Consider the following 12,908-nt stretch of genomic DNA (forward strand, 5'->3'; position numbering starts at 1 on the left):
TCGAAACCCAATGGGCTACATTAGAAGCTACAACCGGGGAGCACTTTACACCCGAAAATATCATGGAGCTTATGGTGAAAGCCAAGGGGATATGGACCGAAGTTGAAAAAGTGATTACAGCCATCGGAAAGAAGCTTAGGCAGGAGGAACACGAATGTTGACATGAGCGCAGAATAAATTCGGATCCAGCCCCGCGACGTAATACCAAATGGGAGTCCCGCGGGGAGAGTGGAAGGAGGTGGTTTTAGTGGGTAAGAGTCCCACATAACCGTGTGGCAGGAGCCTGCGGTAGCTTTTGAAGCTTTCCACCTTCCATCGGAAAAAAAAGACAGACAGACAGACGGATAGACAGACAGACAGTTTACACAAAAACATATGTCTTGGACGGAAAAGGGGCATAATATCATTACTTCAAACAAAAAATCCAGACGTATCAGCCGCACGTACATTGCTACTATTAGTAGGATCTGTGTGCAAATGAGCCATCAAGACTAAATTCTTATTACAGAAAACTGTAATTGTGTTTTATAACAAAGAAAATGAAGTCAGAAAAAGACAAAAAACCCAATACGGCATGTTAAGTCTGCAGTCGCAAAACATATAGTAGACAGCGGCCATAACATGTCATGGAACAATGTGGATATCATACAAAAAGTACATAAAGTCCACAAACTAGACGCCGGAGAAAGTTTAGAAATATTTAAACAACGTATCGTCAGGTTGTTGAACACCGATATGGGATTTTTTTCAGTTAGTTAATATTAATATTAATTGGTCTAACTGAGGGTATATAAGACTTAGAGTTAAGGGGGTCATCCCGTGTGAAAGCCGTTTTTTTTGGCCTTTTTTTGAAAAATTATTTTGAAGGACTGGATAAAGATAGAAACGTGATTTTTTCACCATATATTTACTGACAACTCTAGTATATGTGATAAATTTTTCAGCTTGATATCGTAGCTAGTTTTTGGAATACGTGTCAATTTATGCACCCATCTCCAAAAAAAGGTGTTTTTCTGCTGCCACGCTGGAGGGCGCTGTGTTCATCTGAAGATAAAAAACTAAACGGCATTTTAATGTGGATAATATTCTACGGTCCGCAAACTAGGATAATTAATATTAAAAGGTAAATTTTTGGTGGGCTTTTAAACTTAATTTTTTGGATTTTGGTGTTTTTTTACGGCTTTTTTTATGAATAAAAATAAAAACGACCCGTCCGATTGCAATTATCCTAGTTTGCGGACCGTAGAAATATGTATTAAAGAAGTCGTGAAAATTTCAAAGAATTTGGTTGAATAGATTTTGAGTTATGGTAGCAGCCGGTTTTCAAGATGCTGTTTCGAGGAAAACGCATTTGAAAATTTAAATGTCATTTAAAATTTTAATTCAGCATTAATCTGCTATACCTGGTCCATAGAGAGCACCCTCCAGTTTCTTCAAAAAAGTCTTGTAAGGCGGATTGTTGCTCTCTGGTTTCAATTCTGGCTCTTTAAGAGAGGTCAGTCGATCGTCGTTCGGACCCCCAAATTGGCGCTTCATTTAGGCGGTCGGCATAGACCTGACATATGTGACCAACTTGACATCCGATTGTCACTAGGATTTTGAGAATGCCATTCAATCCTTCGTTGAAAATAATTACAGCCAGAAAAGTGACTATTTCTACATCCTTGGCCCCAGAATGAGGGTGAAAGTCCTGATCAATGCGTTTAACGACTCGTTGTTATTCTGGGTATCGGCTCCTAAATATCTGTTCAAGAGATCATCTCGTGACAAATCTACGTAGATTGGTTTGATAACTGTTTGAACTTCTTCAGTCAAAGGTGCCTTCTCGTGGTGGAAACTATCCAGTTCTCCTTTAGCTTCCGCTTTGCGCCATTTACACCAACTGTCCTGGCCTGCTGGACAATTTTGATGCTGAGGATTTTCGTCTGTAGAACATTTATGGAAGAAAGTTGCCCGAATTTCTTGCTTCATTTCTTCTATCGAATTTGCGTGTCGACGAATAGCTAGCCCAAAAAATGGAGTGAGGTCGTTAATATCCTTATCAGTAAATTTTCCAGCCCCTTTTCCACCAATGCCTTTGTGATTCTTCTTTGCATTTCTAAGCCGCGTTCCCATTCTTTTCTCGACATGTCCTACGCATTCCTTTTTTACTACTACGTATATTTTATTATTTGCAGAAATTTGCAGAAATACCGGAGAAAACTCCAGCAAAATCCAATATAAAGTATACTAAACTTGTCGCAATTGGAACATCCATGTTCATGCTTGCTAAAAGTTTCTTTGCTGATGTTGATGCGTAGTCCTTATTCTTTTCTGATAAGTATCGATTCCCATGAAATACTCGTTTTTTAGTGCGAGCATGACGTTGAACGTTAAAGCGATCTCCCTTCGTACGATCCATTTAAAAAAATTACTGAACACACAAACAGCACAATGCTTACAACAAAATATAACTGAGTATAACTTGAACGCCTTTCAGTGCTCACTCTAGACTGGATTATCCTTTTTATTCTAGACAGCAAATAAGTTTAGACAATTGATTGGTTTTCCATCTTTTTATATTTATACCTGTGTTGGAATTTATAAGGCTCAGGTAAAAAACTAACAGGTAAAAAAAGATTCGATGCTATTTCTCATCGAGTACCCTAGCCGCGGCTGCAAACTCCTTACCTGTTTAACACTGTAATTTCTGAACCACTCGGAATATCGGAAAATCCCTTTGCCCACATATTCTCCACTATATATATACACTATATACAATTCATGCAAAAAAAAATCGATTTCTCCAACCCGATACACGGGATGACCCCCTTAAGTCTGCAGTCGTAAAACATATAGTAGACAGCGGCCATAACATGTCATGGGACAATGTGGATATCATACAAAAAATACATAAAGTCCAAAAACTAGACGCCGCAGAAAATCTAGAAATATTTAAACAAAGTACCGTCAGGTTGTTGAACACCGATATGGGTAATTTTTCAGTTAGTTAATTAAATATTAGTTAATTGGTCTAACTGGGGGTATATAAGACTTAGAGTTAAGTAAAACAAATCATTACACAATGAGCACTGAAGAAGGACACATGTTGTGTCCGAAACACGTGTTTGCTACCTCAAAATAAATAAAATTCTGTAATTAAATTGGAAACCTTTCCTTTTAATAGTTTTATTCGAAGTCAGAAAGATTTATTGGGATCTTGCACCATGTTGTAATTAGCTATTCAAAAGATAGATAATAGGAAAGAATTCATAATTCAGCAAGATGTAGTAAAAACGTCAAAAAAAATCTGTTTCCTTCAATACAATTTTTGGCTTAATCCAACCGAAAATGTATGAAGCATTTCAGCAGCAGCTTTTTTACGCAAATGGTCGGCAGTATTTAGCAGCAACGGACTTAAAAACAGCAATTTTGCAAGTCTGGTTAGATTTGAACATAAAGATACTTCGAAAGTTAATTAATTTACTATAGTACGATTTGCAAAAAAATGCACACCCGTATGGATATACATACACTAGGCAGAAAAAGTGTGCGTACACTCAGTAGTATGATACTTTTCCTTAGTAAAACAAAAAAATTAAGCTAATTTTTGTGGCGAATTTATTATCCAAACATTACAAATAGTTCCGTAGTTTTAGTGTATTTAATTCACTAAGTTATAAGTCTTACAAAAACCAGGTTATAAAGCCAAAAATTAAAAGAATCGCAATAATTCAGTAGAAAAAGTCTGCGTACAGTAAACAAATATTTAAAAAAAATTATATTTGAGTAAATATGAAAAGCAAATCAGTAGCTTGTAGGATACCCTTTTCTTTTTATGACCTCTTTTAATCTTTTCGGCATAGAAGATACAAGTTTAGATGTTTCTTCAACACTTATTTTATTCCATTCTTCTTGTAATACATTTTTCAGCATATCCTTTGAAGTTATATCGTATTGGCGAATTCTGCGTTCTAATAAATCCCACAGATGTTCTATGGGATTTAAATCTGGCGATTGTGGGGGTGTATGTAACTGTTTGGGAACATTATATAATAGCCACAGCTTATTAACCTCAGCCGTATGCTTAGGGTCGTTGTCATGCATAAAATAAAATTCGTCACCCAGGCGTAAATTTTCAGCACTTTGTTTTAAATTACGTTTTAAAATATTTAGGTAGTCATATTTGTCCATGGTAGACTCTATAAATTGCAGATTTCCTACGCCACCACTTGCCATACACCCCCAAATCATTATTCCGCCACCACCATGCTTTACCGTTGGCATCAAATTTTCTTTATTCAATGCTGTACATGCTTTTCTCCATACTATTTTTCTTCCTTTAATTCCAAAAATGCAGTATTTACTTTCATCTGAGAAAAGCACATTTTTCCAGAATTCATTTGATTGGTTTACGTACTTATTCGCAAATTTTATTCGTTTTCGCCTATTAGTTAATGAAATAAATGGTTTCTTACGTGCAACTCGCCCATGGTAACCAGCTCTCTTGAGTGTTTTCCGTGCAGTATCAGCACAAATTTTTTTGTTGAACTTAAGTTCAATATCTTTCGCGATTTGTGGTGCAGTTATTCGTGGATTCTTTTTCACCGAACCTATAATACTTCGCCTTTCCCTAATCGACAACTTCGATGGGCGACCAGATCGTGGCTTCGATGTTATTATTCCCGTCGATTTAAAGTTGTTAACTACCCTTTGAACAGATGAATGTCGCCTTCCTACTATCCTGGCTATTTCGCGGAAACTTTTTCCTTCTTCCCATAATTTTATTATAATTTTTCTTTCACTTACACAAATCTCTTTTCGCTTCAATTCCATAATAACAATTATACACACAAAATAACGAAAAAACGTCCTTATTTTTCACACTTCAAACACAGCCAAACCAATAACTCACAATCAATTTACTCCAAATGGCAAGGATTTATATTTCGGGGAATCACCTAATTATGTGGCTGTACGCAGACTTTTTCTACTGAACATTTGTGACTTTTCTTATTTCCCTTTTTTTATTTCAGTTTCCTTGAATTCTAATTTCGTAAAAGTGGCCTTATCAAAGCAACAAGACCACAAGCAATATGCAAACAATAAAATGTTTTTAAAAAACTAATTTATTCGTGTGTTTTACTAACGAATAATCAGGAACTGCTTAGTGTACGCACATTTTTTCTAGCGAGTGTATATGAATTTTTATATTAAAAAGTGAAAGAAATATTCTGCGCATTCTTCATATATGTATTTCAGCCAAGAAGGCTATGACTTCATAAATTGAACAAAAACGTCGACCGCATATCATGGAATATGCATATGGCGGCTGATATAGAGAGTTAAATTTATACTTTAATAAAAAAAATTCAAAAAAGCGAGCTCCCATCCGTGACAATGTCTCATGGACATTGCCGTGACCAGGATTCGAACCTGGGTTACTACGGCCACAACGTAGGGTCCTAACCACTAGACGATCACGGCTATTGGGAGTACATATTGCGGCCTTCAAGTGTTTTATATACAACCATGAGAGATACAATACAGAAAGCTGTAAACTATGAAGTAATATGGAAGCACACTCAATAAAAGCACCCATTCAGCCAAAGTTTCCGTAGTGAACTTTGAGCTTTCATTCGCTGAATTGTTTTGACTTTCAACTGTTTTACCGGAAAGTATGAATTGAGTTTCATGTATTTCTTTCATTGAATTTGGAAGAAATCATTTTCTTGGATAGTGGCCGAAGATTTGAAGTTGGAAGGTTAGTTGATTGAGGCAAAGGCTCATTGAAGAAGAAAGATGGATGAAACTCCTCCACACTCCTGGGATTGCAATATTATTGAGGATCTGCGAGATGATGAGATTACTTCGACGATAGACTTTGCGGAAGTTCCATTTCGAGCAAAAAAACCTTGATGCAACGTCTTCTCGAGGAATTTAAAATAATATCCATGACATAAATAGTGAAGGCTGTATCTGAAGCTAAAGATCTTCATACGAGGTATTAACTAGTCATTATTTGGGTTTTTGATATCAATATCATGATTTTTCAGTTCTGTTCGGATTTCAATTTTGCTTACAAAAATGGAGTTTCTTTTGTAATCGGCTCTTCATAACTTCGTTCATTTATTAATTTTCTTCATATTGTATCAAACAAAAAAATAAACACATGTACAACTCCTTTCACCTCTTTTCTCAACACTTGTGTATTTCTTACGACGGTGTCGGGATTTCAATTTTCCTAACCGTATGAGGAAAGTTGAATGTGGAAATATGTACAAATATACAAATTTCCATTAGCGAGAGAAAAATCATAGTTAAATTATGGAAGGAGCGAACAAGTTACAAGGAAATTGCAGGAGTCGTTGGAAGACAACCTTTATCCTTTCAGCGGGTTGTTAACAACTTCAAATCAACAGGTGAGTTCTGTTCGAAAGGCCGTTCTGGTCATCCATCAATGTTGTCCAGGAGAGAAAGCGCAGTATTTTAACAATTGTGAAAAAAAATCCTCATCAAACTGCAAGGGAGATGACAGTTGAAATCAAGCAAAAGTTGAATAAGCAAATTTGTCAGGATACCACCAGGAAAATACTTAAAAAGGCGAGTCGCGCGGCAAATACCTTTCATTTTTCCGATTAATCGAAAAAAGCGCCTTATCTTTGCTAAACAGTACGTACAGAACCGAAACTGTTTTGGAAAGATGTTTTGTTTTCAGAAGAAAACAAATATTACACTTTCGGAATAAAAAAGACGAAAAATAGTATGGAGGAAATCAGGGACAGCTTTCCAAAAAGAAAATTTATTTTCAAAAGTGGAGCACAGTGGTGGCGGAGTAATGATTTGGGGGTGTATGTTGGCTAACGGCGTGGGTGCCCTTGAGTTTATTGAGCCAACAATGGATAAACTAGCTTACCTTAATATTTTGAAGAATAATTTGAAGCGAAGGGGGGGATTATTATTTTCAACATGATAATGATCCCAAGCATAGAGCCTAAGCTGTGAGGTTTTGGGTAGTGTATAATGACTCAAAACAACTTCATACACCTGAACAACCTCCAGACCTTCATTCCATTGAACATTTATGGCACTCACTAGAGAGAAGGATTTGTCAACACAATATAATCAGCAAACAAATATTGAGAAATATTCTCAGAGATGATATAAGATATAATATAGATATAATTTTGCCTACCAATGCACCTCCTGACGAATTTGAAGAATCAGGAGTACCCCTTTTTCCACCAAATCTGCCTCCTTCAGGTGTTCTTCTAAACGTGTTTCCACGTCTCTTCTGGTTTGTCCGATGTACACTTTTCTGTAGTCTGCGCAGGAAATTTCGTATATTCCGGACTTGGCCATTTGATCGATTGGACCTTTGGTCGATCCTAGAAGGGCTTAGGGTTGATTGATCCTGCTGTCGAAGACGACGTCCAAATCATGTTTTCCCAGTTTTGGTTTCAACGAAAGGGAAATTTCGTTGAATTCCAAAGCTACTCTCTATCTGGGTTGTTGATCCGGAGTCAACTTGGTGAGTGCTTGCTGTTGAAGCGTCCTCTTTCATTTGCTGATCAAGGTGGTAATGGTTTGGTTTGTGTATTCGTTCAGTCTGGCGACTTCAAAAATATACTTATTCACTTTCACTCCCTCCGAAGAAATGGGAAGAGTTAGCATTTGGTAGATCACATTGTTAGAAGAGGTTGTACTGATGGTCGTGATTCGAAGTGCTGAGGATAACTCGGTTGGTGTCTGTCGGTTTCCTGTAGATTTCCAGGGCTAATTCCTTTTGCTTTCTGTTGTAATTGACCTTCCTTTGCCATAGCCAGGATGAACTTGACACTGGAATGCAGTTTATTGAGGAAGTCGAGCGTATTTTCTACATCTTTTTTTTTGGCTTCAGGGCTCTTTTCTGAGTACCTCGTTCAAAGAAGCGACCGCTCTAGTAGAGGACTGACTTCTTCAACAGCATGTGGAGCCACAGTAAGGTATGACAATATATGAAGTTAGTCGAAATGTGTATGGAAGAAAGCTACTTTACTTTTAGAGGCGAGTAAAAGAGTCGCGACGGGGAACCCCCTCTCCACGTTTAGCATGAAAATCTTCACCCATCTGGAAACGAGGTTAGCTTTGGTCGATCGAATGCCGAGATTTTCGAAGAGGTATGCAGACGACGGTGGTCAAAGGGTAGTATAGGTCCCAGGGCGAAATGTGGATTGGTACCCACGATGGAGCATAAAACCTGGGAAATGCCTGCTGAACCAACACCAACAGCTCTACTACCAAACCCTATCTCCACCTCCACGTGGTGACCGCTGGGAGCTCTTTCTTAACGAAAAGCGACAGACGGAGAAGGATGAAGGCGAGTCTCCCGCGCCTAAAAACGGGACAAATTGTACCAACTGGTCCTCCAGGTTGGGGGTTGGGTAGGGCTGACAACCCTACACGGAAAACAACTTGTTACGAAGCCACAGCAGGAGCCTCGGACAGGACGGATTTTAAAACGACGGACCCTGCAACCAACACGGAATAACGATTTGCGCATTTTCTCATGGAACGTGTGCTCCGTGTACAGACCGAATGTTGCTGAGCAGCTAGTCTATACCCTGTCCCCATATAAAGCTGATGTAACACCATTGCAAGCAATGCGATGGACAGGGTCCGGTTTCCTGGAGAAGAGCCACTACTCCATATATTATAGCGGCCATCCAGTAAACTATGTGCTCGAAGTAGGTTTCTTAGTCAGCCAAAAAATGAAACCTGCTGTTATCGCCTTTGAAAATATAAGCGAACGGCTATGCATTCTGCGCTTGCGAGGCAAATTTAGAAATATAAACATCATTAGCGTTCACGCCCCTATTGAGGAGACTGCAAAGTTGAAGAAGCCTGTCCTCTATGATAACAAAATAATTTTTTGTTGAGGATGTTGGGAGTCCTGAGTCCACTTGGTGACGGACCGGACCACTTGGGAAGCAGCTTAATTCCTCCTTTGTAGTCCTAGACCGGATACCGGTTGTTGCGCCGTTTGATGACGATGAACATTTTAATAACATTGTCAAGGGACGTCGCACTGCATCTTAAAAGAACTATTGCGGCCTTTTACCGGTTATAATATACTTATAAACTATAGTATGTCGTTTAAACACTTTACCGGCAGGATTTTTTTTTATGTTCCCTACTTCCAAGTATTTCAGCCTGGCATGTGGTACTAAGTATTTGCCCAACTGCTTCATTCTACGTTGTATAAGTGCTGGACATTGTTCCAGAATATATGTGGAGATTTCATATCATTTCATATAGATATCCCTAGCTTCCCCATGTGATCGTTTAGTCTGCAGTGACCAGTGAATGTTCCCACTATGATCCGAAGACTCTTCTTGGTGAGGCTTAAACAATCTTCCAAGCTTTTGGGTTCGCATCCCTCCATAAGGACCCTGGACTGTTCCATTCCTAGTAAGTTCGACCAGTACAGAATTCCATAATTTTAGATGCAGAGCAAAGGAGTAGTATGGGTCGGTAGCTTTGAGTTAAAGTGGCATTACCTTTTTTGTGTGAGGGGATGATACGTGTCTCCTTCCAACTGTCTGGGAAGACACCCTCAGATAAAATTTTGTTGAAAATTAGCGAAAAGGGAAGGAAACAATTCTGTTTATATTTCTTTAAAAAAATACATGTTAGGAAGACCGTCAGGACCACAGCCGCCATTAATATCTAAATTGTCGACAAGAAATTCGGCAATGGCCGGAGGCAGAAGAGGAATGGAAGAGGTCTAGGGTGGAAGAATATCGAATTTATGGAAAGAAGGGGTAGATGTAATAACTGATGAGAAGTAATTTCAAAGAAGTTAACATGGAGAATTAGGGGAGATTGAATCACAATCATCGAACTTTATGTTTGCCACGGGCGGCGCAGTCGAAGAGCGAGGAATTCTGGCATGAAACCAGAAGGGCTATAATTCACGTTATTCGAGCGAGCTTTCAATTTTCGGTAGATATTTTGAGTAAACTTTTCTAATCAAGGTTTTTCTGGCCGAACGTAAGACTTTAAAGTTGACATGATCAATTGCACTACTATACGACGAGGTTTTAACCGAGAGCGGTGTTTCACATTTAAGGTATCACAAATTTCTACTATAAACCAAACCAGGGGGGGGGGAGCAAAGTATGAAACCAGTTTCTCCAAAGTGTCATAAAATGCAGAGACAGCTTTGTTGCAAGATAATTTATGGAGATCGAGGAGGCGGTTATTATGGTTAGGATGGACGAACTGGGAGGCGACGCAGGAATTTAGGAATGCCACGAGAGCTAGAAACGAGGAAATGTTTGAGGAGGACGAGTGGACCGGCAGAAGTCGCGCATTCAATTGAGGAGAAATTGAAATCCCCATGGAGGATGAACGGCTGGTCATTTCTCGACGCCCGGACACCAACCGATGTCTTTTGGGCCCAGTTTATTCTCACGCTTGATGCCCTTTTGGACATTTGACGGTAATGAAATGGCAGATAGAGCCACACAGCAGAGACAGGAGTAGCCACGGTTTACTGCTGATGAGCTTGACGCTTGGCTGACCAAACCTTTAGCCAACTGCTGCAGGAAATGAAGCAGCTGGTTGGGGATAAGGTTGGTACTGAACTCTTTAAGTGTTTGTGGCTTCAGCGACTGCTGGAGGGAACTCAGGCTGAACTAACGTCTGTCAATGGCAGCCCTTTTGAGGTGTTGGCTGCGACAGATGACAAGATACGGGAAGTGCAAGCGCGCTCTGTGATCACCCAGGTATTTCGCGAGGCAGCCGAGATGGCGGAAATATGGTGCCAAATGGCCACACTCATAGCCAATATTGTCACTTTGACATCCTTTTGACGAAATGGGCGATCGGATAGTTGCGCGCCGCGGTCCGCATCGAACTCCGGCGCGTGCTGATATAATCGCAGATTCGTAGAGAAAGCTACTAAATGTACCTGTTGGTGTATGTTTAGTTTACCGCAACACAATAAAACACTATGTTCGCTTTGGGATGTGGCAACGTCTACCGGAAGTGCAGCATCAGGTTGTCTTACGGTTTACCACTCAACTAGGTAGGCTCAGGAGGCTCCGCTCTCCCTATGCACCGGATATATGTAGGTCTTCCAACAACTGTTGGTTATCTCCACTCCATCAGGTCCCGAAGCGTAACGGCGAATGATGACTTTGTGGCCAAATGATTCTATCTGAGAAAAACTGTCGTGTTTTCTCAACCTTGAATCGCATCAAGGCATACCACGAGTTTACACGGATGACTTTTGACATGTGTAATGTAGCCCAAATCTCCCAGAAATTCATCATTCTTGTACTACGAAACTTCATCTAGTGTTTCGTCTACTTGGATTATGTTTTCTTCGCCACGTCCATTGAGTCCTCGCATTTGGCACATCCCGAATGCAGTTTTCAACGATTCCTTGATCATGGCCTAGGTCTCAAAGTTGAAAAATGTATATTCGTCCAACCGCCGGCGAAATTTCTACCCCATCTCATTAACACTGAAAGTGTACAGCTCGACCCAGACAACGTACAAGCGTACAAATTCTAGCGGGGAGAAGAGTATTCTTGGCTTCTACGATGCCGTGTCTGATACGCTCCGTGCTGCATGGGGAACACCTGCTGCTGGATAGTATGAATACTCTCATAGTAAATGTATAGATGATTTTTTTTGTGTCTGACATGTTGGGTATTGGACACGATAGGTGCTGGATAATAGGAATACTTTCGTCTGTGCTGTGCGGTACACGCTTCGTGCTGGATACGCTAGCTGCTGGATCGTATGAATAGATGTTGAGACGGTAAAAGACCTCAGAAGCTTCCTAGGCCGCTTCCTGCCCAAAGCCGCTCACAACCGGGCTCCACTTAACGTATTCCTGCCTGGTTCTAAAACGGAGGACTCGCAGGAGATTGAAAAAACAGCTTGGGACATGGGAAATTTTTTCTTAGGGAGGTCCATTTGAGCTGATAGGAAATCACAGATCAACCATTTATTTATTGGAAAACGGGGTGAAAATGTTACCCCGTGGTGAGGACTTACAAGTATGAAAATGAAATCATTTCGTCCTGTCCTTTACGCTTTCAAATACAAAGTAAAAGTTCCACTTATGCTTTCACTGTCTCATATTGGAACATCAATGAATAAAGTTTTCAAATTTCCATGCTTGCTGGGAATCCAACTCAAAATAGTTTTATTTGAACTGACTTTTACGGGAACTTCTGGTATACTCCTTGTACAATAGTTATATTTAAAAACTTTCCGAGGATATTAGTCTTCTAAAGTCATCTTAAGACGATTCACCGCCATCTCCTGTGAATGGTCATTGAGTGTAATGAAATTCAAAATGAAATGAAACTTCCGCAAAAGTGCAATGTTCCAAAAATACTAAGGAACTTTCCCGTTGAAACCCAAACAATGTTTATTTAGACTACAATGTCCAAATAGGAGCTACAGCGGGAATACAGTGCTCTTTGGCGGAAGGGTTGGACTTTTGCATTCTCGGCTGGGTAAATAAAGTACTTCAAGTTGTTGCGAGAAAACGTTCTGTTCTTTTTATCTGTCTGGAGCTGTGGAAGCAGGTTAAGTTTAGCCTGGTTTTGTAACTTTCCTCAAACTTTCCTACTCGAATTAAAAAGTTGTTAAAGTCTGATGGAAATTTTTCATAATTACGTTGTTTTGAATAGAAATGGGATTATAATATGTTTTGCACTCCATTGTGTTGGATGAGCTAATTTTAATTTGCAACAAGTGCCTCTTCGGAAAAAAGTTCTCAAGAAAGACGAATTTCGTGGTTTTTAATCCTTAATGACTTAATTATGAGATAATTTCAGATATAAAACAATATTTACTTTTATTTCCCGCAAAGAATGAGTTACTAGGAAGTAAATAGTGGCAACACTTACATAGTTTCGAAATCG

General features: G+C 39.4%; 1 non-coding gene across 1 annotated transcript; it reads right to left on the reverse strand.

Annotated features, from left to right (window-relative positions):
- Nucleotides 1-5,394: 5,394 nt before the first annotated feature.
- Trnah-gug lies at nucleotides 5,395-5,466 on the reverse strand. Its single transcript has one exon. It is a non-coding gene; the product is annotated as a tRNA-His (tRNA).
- Between the last annotated feature and the right edge of the window lie 7,442 nt (nucleotides 5,467-12,908).

This window comes from Hermetia illucens, chromosome 1, assembly GCF_905115235.1.
Source record: "Hermetia illucens chromosome 1, iHerIll2.2.curated.20191125, whole genome shotgun sequence".
NCBI classification, from domain to species: Eukaryota; Metazoa; Arthropoda; class Insecta; order Diptera; family Stratiomyidae; genus Hermetia; species Hermetia illucens.